Raw genomic sequence first — 7078 nt, forward strand, 5'->3', positions numbered from 1 at the left:
TTGATATATCTCTTTCATGCAAACAAAACAGAATAAGCAGCTGCAACAGTACAACACCCTGAGCTACTGAACACATGGTTTGGGGCAGAGATGGCATCGGGACATGACTGATCACTCATCAATATCACGAGTTCATCCAGCAACATTAGTCATCTGCGTTGCATCCTGTCACTCCTCACAGCTGCTTGCCGTCTCTCCCCTCCACCTCTCATTTTTCTCTTTCTGCCCAACTTTCTCTGTTCTTTTTATACCCCTCACCAAATGTGCCCAGCTTCTAAAGCATTCCTGTCATGGTTTTATGGAGGCTGAGGGTGAAAATAGGGTAAATAAAAAGGAGGAGAGGAGAGTGCTGCGGCTCGTACGTAGGCGGGCGAGTTCAGATACATGTCATTTGTTCTCTTTTTGCTTTTTGGAGGGGGGGGGGGGGGTGTCATAATGTGTTGCGTTGTCTACTATGACTGGGAGGGTCAGATTAACCAGGATTCTCTCTTTGCTTTGGTCCCCTCACAGGGCACAATGAGAGAGGCGATCCATCACTTCTGTCCCTAGCAGAGTGGGGGTCAGTGGGGGTGGAGGCCATAAGGCTGGCTCTGGCTGGCTGATGGAGGGTTGCGGGGAACAGGATGGGCCTGGTTAAACTTTAACCAGCTCTCATCCTACACACTGAAGACTGCATTAAGACACCATTCTTTCCTGTGGAAGACTCTGATGTTTCGTCAGCCTGGGATCCATGACCCCCCGCCCACTGGGACCCCATCTCGCCCACTCATGGCCTGGCGCCCACCTGCTTCCATATGGATCACCAAACTTTTGGCCAAAGTGTGGGAAGTAAAGAAGAAACATGGCTCTGGGGTCCCGTCTTGATGTATATAGAGCAATTGGCTATATTAACCTAGCCCTCTGCACGCGCCATACAGCCCTCTGATATACTAACCATGACTTCATATTCAAAACAGTGTTGCCTCCTTGGCTGTGGCACTGTCACAACCAGTGTCAACACATTTTCACAGTGGATCAATAGCAGTAGTCAGGGGTTAGTCCTGCGGACACTGTGGTTACGCTATGAAAAATGATGGGTGGCCTTTTGATAGTCATTTAATACACAGTTGCACACTTTGATGGAGTTTGGCAAAAGCTTCTCCCTGGCGAGTTAACAATGCGTACTGAAAATCATATTTCCATGGCGGCCCATTCAATCTTATCCCCCTGTTCCAGGAAAAATTGCAGTGACAAATGGGATGTGAGCGCACTCTGGGTGACTGTGGGTCACATCAGGTGCAGAGCAGGTTGGAGGTGTTATAACCCAATGTGTTCCTGTTCACTGGTCCAATCATCTTCATTGATTGAGCCAATGATTGAAAGGGTCCTACCCTTATTTTATGAACAGGAGGAGTTGAAGGTTGAAGTGGATAAAGCATGAAGGAAAATGGTGACTACAGAATACAGGAGTATAATCTCCTCACTTGCTGTTTTAGGCGTTTGCCTCCACATTACCATTTTTGTCACTTGTTTTTAAGTGTCATAGACATATCAATGTAGAAGTGGATTAGCCTGTATTTGTGCATTATGACCATGATAGTGTGAGTCATGTGACAGCCTGATTAAATTAGTTCTGATGATGTGACCTGGCACTCCATGCATAGTTAATAATGCAGTAATTTCTGCCCAGTTGACAGGGAGAGAGTGAGGCAGTGACACTCTGAGGCAAAGGGACAGGGGCATGACATTTGGAAAGTGGTTGAGTGAGAGGGGGAGTAGACATTTTGAAGAAAAACATGAGGGGCAAGGAAGGTGTAAGGTGCTGCTGGAGGGAGGATAGCAGAAGTGAGAGGCTTGAAGTGAGAAGGAGGGGAGCTGGGGAACTGTCCATTTGTACAAACCTAAGAATCTGTCATATGTCGGTTTGTGTTTTCTTCACTGCAACGCTGAGGTGGTTTTGACAGCCCAGACTTTCTCTCCTCCATCCATGCTACAAATGACATTATGGAAATTGTGTTTGCAGCATTGCCTAGGCCAGGGACTCCTGGGAAACTGGCTAGGTCACAGAGGTCAGGTAGACAGGCGGGAAGAGCTTGAGAAACAGGAGCAGGTAAATAGTGAGAGGAAGAAAGCAGGTCAGAATGAACATGAGAAGGACAAAATGTATAACATTAAAAAACTGTAAAAAAAAAAAAAAAAAAAAAAAAATACAGATAATCAGAGAAAATACAGTTTTAAAAACAGGTCAAACCACTATAAAGATTTTTCACAAAAAAATGTGCAGAGACCCAATTTTTTTCTTAACCAAACACTAATTCACCTGGGCTGAGATGTACAGGAATGACTCCTTCCAGCATATATACACAGCTGTGTCTAAGATTTGCTACTCTTAGTCTCTCCGGGCATGCTCAGCCCTTAAATATTTCAGTAGCAGAAATGAACTACTCTCTCAGGGGGTCAATCCTGTGCCTGATTGCCCTGGTCTGGCGTTTATTTCCTGGGTGCATCCGGGTCGACCTGGGCCAGACTATGGCCTCCACTTTGCAGGTCTATAGATCCCCAGCATTCACTAACAAGGACCAAGGGAGCAGCAGGACCAAAGCTCCTCTGTAAACCACAATTACAAGGTAAAGGCAGGATTTTGTGCTGTTATATGTGTGATTTTCCCTTTTACAGCTCACAATCAATCTTTAATGAGCCACTGAATATTAACTGGATTTGTAGGAGCAGAGTGTCAACTCCCATGAGTGTAAGCTTGAGGCACAAGGTTTAGGGACAGAGAGGGTGGAGGGGGGGCGGGGGGGGGGGGGGGGGGAGTGTTTGCAAGTTGGGGGTAGAATGTTTAACATGGGGTTTATATGCAAAAAGTGGATTTAGTCAATTATAATTACAATCATTCACCACAGGGAGGACAACCAGGGTAATTGTAGTCTTAGCACCCCCTTTGAAGCCACTACAGTAACAGTGCATTACAATGGGACACATACTGGTGCAAGAAGGATGGGGACAAAATATTGGGAGTACAGATTTTAGACATTTTAGAATTTAAACATCAGTAAAATTACAGATCTGTAACTTCAGTTGCTGATTAATAACATTAACTACAACAGAGGGTCTTGTCTGGTCCCTCATACAGGCCTCTTCAAGCCCAAAGCAGAGCCTAGGCCCTGAAGCAGGCCCAAGGTAACTCTCAAGACTTTAACCCCCTGCCAAGCAATCCTTTTGTCACTGCACTGCCTGCCACTGATTAATGGATGTAGTCTTATGATCAGAAGACTGGGATGTGGCTGAGGTCCTGATCTTTCTGTGTCTGGGAGCTAAGATAGGTCTAGCGGACTGAGACAGATTAGGCCTTGATGCTGACCCCTATAGAGAGACCTCTGGGGTGGAGGAGCATGCCAGGGGGCCTGGGGATAATAGGACCCCTCTCTCACCTTTTAAAAGAGAACATGTTTATAGCTACTTAGAGGAAATTGATTTGATTGTGCCAGAAACGTATATGTGAACACCTCTTGGCACTTTTATTGGCTATTTGTCTTTTAAGTCACAGCTGGAGAAATTTATGCCCACATAGGGGTTTAGGAGAGTGGGTGGATTGGCTGTGTGCTTGTGTGTTTAAGAGAGTAAATATTAAAATGTGTGAGCACATACATGGATGTGTACATGTGGGTGCCATACATGAAAGCAGGTCGCAATAAGCGATGCACTGAATGTGCACTTTAACTCTGTGTCCATCATTAAGCATCAACCCCAGTTACTAAAAGCACATAATGGAGGCACTGGTGGAAATAAAACAACAAGATTTGTTGGAACACATTAATTCTCTGAATTGATGTCTACAGACGACTACTTTTCCCTGCTCATGTTTTCATGCTCCTGTCGCGACTATTAAATGACAAATGTTGGAATACTGCCGTTCAGTTTGTGGGAATGTTTTAGGATTTTTCAAGCGCTGACTCATTCAGTACATTCAATCTGCAACTTCCTTTGTCATAACAGACACGTGGCACCATTTTTGTTTACTATACAGGGACACATACCCACTCCTCCTGTCATCTCATCTCATTGTGTCAGTGCTCAACCCTACTGTTTTACATGTAACTCATGAAAATTTTCCAAGTGGAAATATTGCAAACTCTGTGTTTATTAAGAGTGGCATGGATAGTGTTTGTTAGATGAATAATTCTCACATGTGAATGTGAACATAAATGGCTGTCTCTATGCATCAGCCTTGTGGGTGTTCAGCAGCCTGGTCAGCGTGCTTCTTGCTTAATGTAAGTGAGGGTCAGATCCACAGACCAATTACACCCTTTCAGGATGATTATATCTAGCTAAAAGACTTCCTGTGTAGTTATTTATTGCGATTTTGCTCAGTTGTTTATTAAGGTTATTCAACTACTGCCATCAATACAAATTAGAAAAAGAGGGCAAATGGCCAGCAGAGGTACAATAATCAGCTCTGAATGTAAAATAATAATAACATGCACCAAGGATCTCTGTCATCAGAGCACATTGCATTTTTTTGTGAGTGATGTCATAGTAAAGTGAAAGAGCTTGTGTGGCGAGATGGTGGGATGATGGATTGAAAGAGTGCAGATGACGAGCGTGCACTCTAGGGGCAAAACACAGAAACAGAGTGGTTGCTTAAAACAGCCTAATCTATGCAAATGAAAGAATTGTATCTAATGGTAATTGAATTACTTTGATACATGCATTCACAGCTAAAGTTGTAACACACTGATGTACAGTCCATCCACCTCAGCTGCATTAAGACAAATCAAATTCATCTGCCAAATGTTTCTTTCTCTGCTGCCATCCATCAGCCTCATTGCATCACTGCTGACAAACCCAGTATGTGTTTGTTGCAGGCTGCTTGTGTGTCCTTGCACGTGTCTGTGTGGATTTAGCGTTCACATTTGACATAATACTCATTTTAAATGTTTCTACACAAAGCCCAGATTTCAACTCACTGCACACATGAAAAGTAGTCTAACAAAAAGAGACGGAGAGCAACAAACAAACATTTGTGATCTAATGTCTTTCATCAACTTTTATATGGATCTGTTTAGTTGCTATTTATTTGTAGGCAGTATTGGCTCTATTATGTTACAGTTAAAAAGGGCTACGAGCTTGTGTTTATGTTAATGATGACATGTGTTTGTAAGTATGCCTTCACACTGCGGCTCAAATCTATTTAAGCCATAGTGTATGTTAATGTTAATGTTAGTGTGTGTGTGTGTGTGTGTGTGTGTGTGTGTGTGTGTGTGTGTGTGTGTGTGTGTGTGAGAGAGAGAGAGAGAGAGTGAGAGAAAGAGAAAGAAAGACAGAGAGAGCTATTTGGCCATCCCCTGGGGGACAGGGCTTCTGCTCCTCTCTCTTAGGTAATGGAAGCAATGTGTCCATAATCCCAGTGAATGGCTAATAAAAGAGAGTAGCGCCTTGGGCCTGTTCCCTCAGCAATATTATGGCTGGGTATTAAACTGAGTGCTTGTGTAATACTGTCAAGTCACTGTTTTCTCAAACACATTTCATGTGCACTTCATTTATTCATTCTGTTCTTGCTTATCTCCTTATTTGCAAATGAAATCAGAAGTGTTCTTTATGGCGGGATATTGTTTTCATCGATGTGAAAGCTGTTTGTAAAATCTTGGATGTGTGACTCATCAAATCGCTGGCGCTGAATCCTTCGAGTCACCCGAGGCACTTCTGAACGCCGCCTTAATGGAATCCAAACGCTGGTTGAATACTAATAAGCCATGACACCTAACCCACAGCCCTCCACCCGATACCCCTGTGCTCACTTTAAACACTCTTTAATGGCTGTGTTAGTGTTATACAAGACACTCATTAGACACTTTAATTGGTTTGGTTCGTCTTGACAGCATTGTTGATTGGCTGAGCCGGACTACGAAGTTAGTGTGGTGGTTTGTGGGGGTCAGTAGTAGGGTGCTGTTGACTAATTTGCTCATAGTGGACCCAGAGTCCAGGCAGAGGTGGTGATTAGGATCGACGTTGGCTAGGGAGGTCTCCTTGTGGCAACATGAGGTCATAATGTCCTGTGACTTACTTGCGAGGTTTAGGAACATCATAGACAGGATGAACTCTCTGTGTGTAGTAAAAAGGCAGACAGCTGAGTTTTTAAATGAGCAACCCGTGGTCTGTATTGATTGTAGCAGTCTGTGGGGATGATGTCACGTTGCCTGGATCTGTTATCATGGCTGTTATTGGTTTTTGGAGAGGTGCGGTTTTGATGATTTCTGACATCAATGGTTTATAGATCAAAATTAAAAGGTAAGTCCAGCTTTATGTATTACAGTCTGTTGTGTTACAAGAAAATACTCTAGCATGCATTGAAAAAGGTTAGATGAAAGCCATGTTAAGGAACTGAGTATAATGTAGGATTTGGCAAAAGACTACAAGTTCCATTTCTTTGTTGATTTTCTTAACAACTTATCTAACAGAGACACACAGTGTGGTTGAAAGCTAACCCTGCTGTCTTAGAGCAAGAGACAGGGTAGAATCTGCACAGATTGCCAGCACAGCTAGTACAGAAAAACAGATAATTCTCACTCACATATACAATTAAAATGACCAGTTAACCAAACTTTGGGAGGAACCCATACAGGCACAGGAAGAACGGGATATTGGAAAAGCCCCAGACTGTGGTAACCAATGCGTCAACAAATACAACAAAGCTCCTGCTGTCACGGTTCTGGGTCAGTTTCTACCCAGTATTTTGAGTTCATAATGTTTTGGTTTAATTTTCCATCAGGGATTGTTTTCTTGTTCTCTTGTTGTGTTGATGATGTCGATTATGTTTATTATTAGGATTTCATGTTTCTGTTTATTTGTGTTTAGGATTTGCTCTTCGGTTGTGTCTGCTTAGTATGTCTAGTTCCATGTGTCATTTTCTGTCTGTCTCTCAATGTCGAGTCTGCGTCTTAGTGTGATGGTTTCTTGTTCCTGTTTTATTGTGAAGGTCTGTGTCTCATGTGAGTGTGTTCAGTTTTACCTCTCGTCCCGTTAATGATTCCCAGCTGTGTCTCCCACCTGTGTGTAATCTCCCTGTGATTTTCTGAGTGTATTTAAGTCGTGTCTT

This window comes from Neolamprologus multifasciatus, chromosome 20 (genome assembly GCF_963576455.1).
Source record: "Neolamprologus multifasciatus chromosome 20, fNeoMul1.2, whole genome shotgun sequence".
NCBI classification, from domain to species: Eukaryota; Metazoa; Chordata; class Actinopteri; order Cichliformes; family Cichlidae; genus Neolamprologus; species Neolamprologus multifasciatus.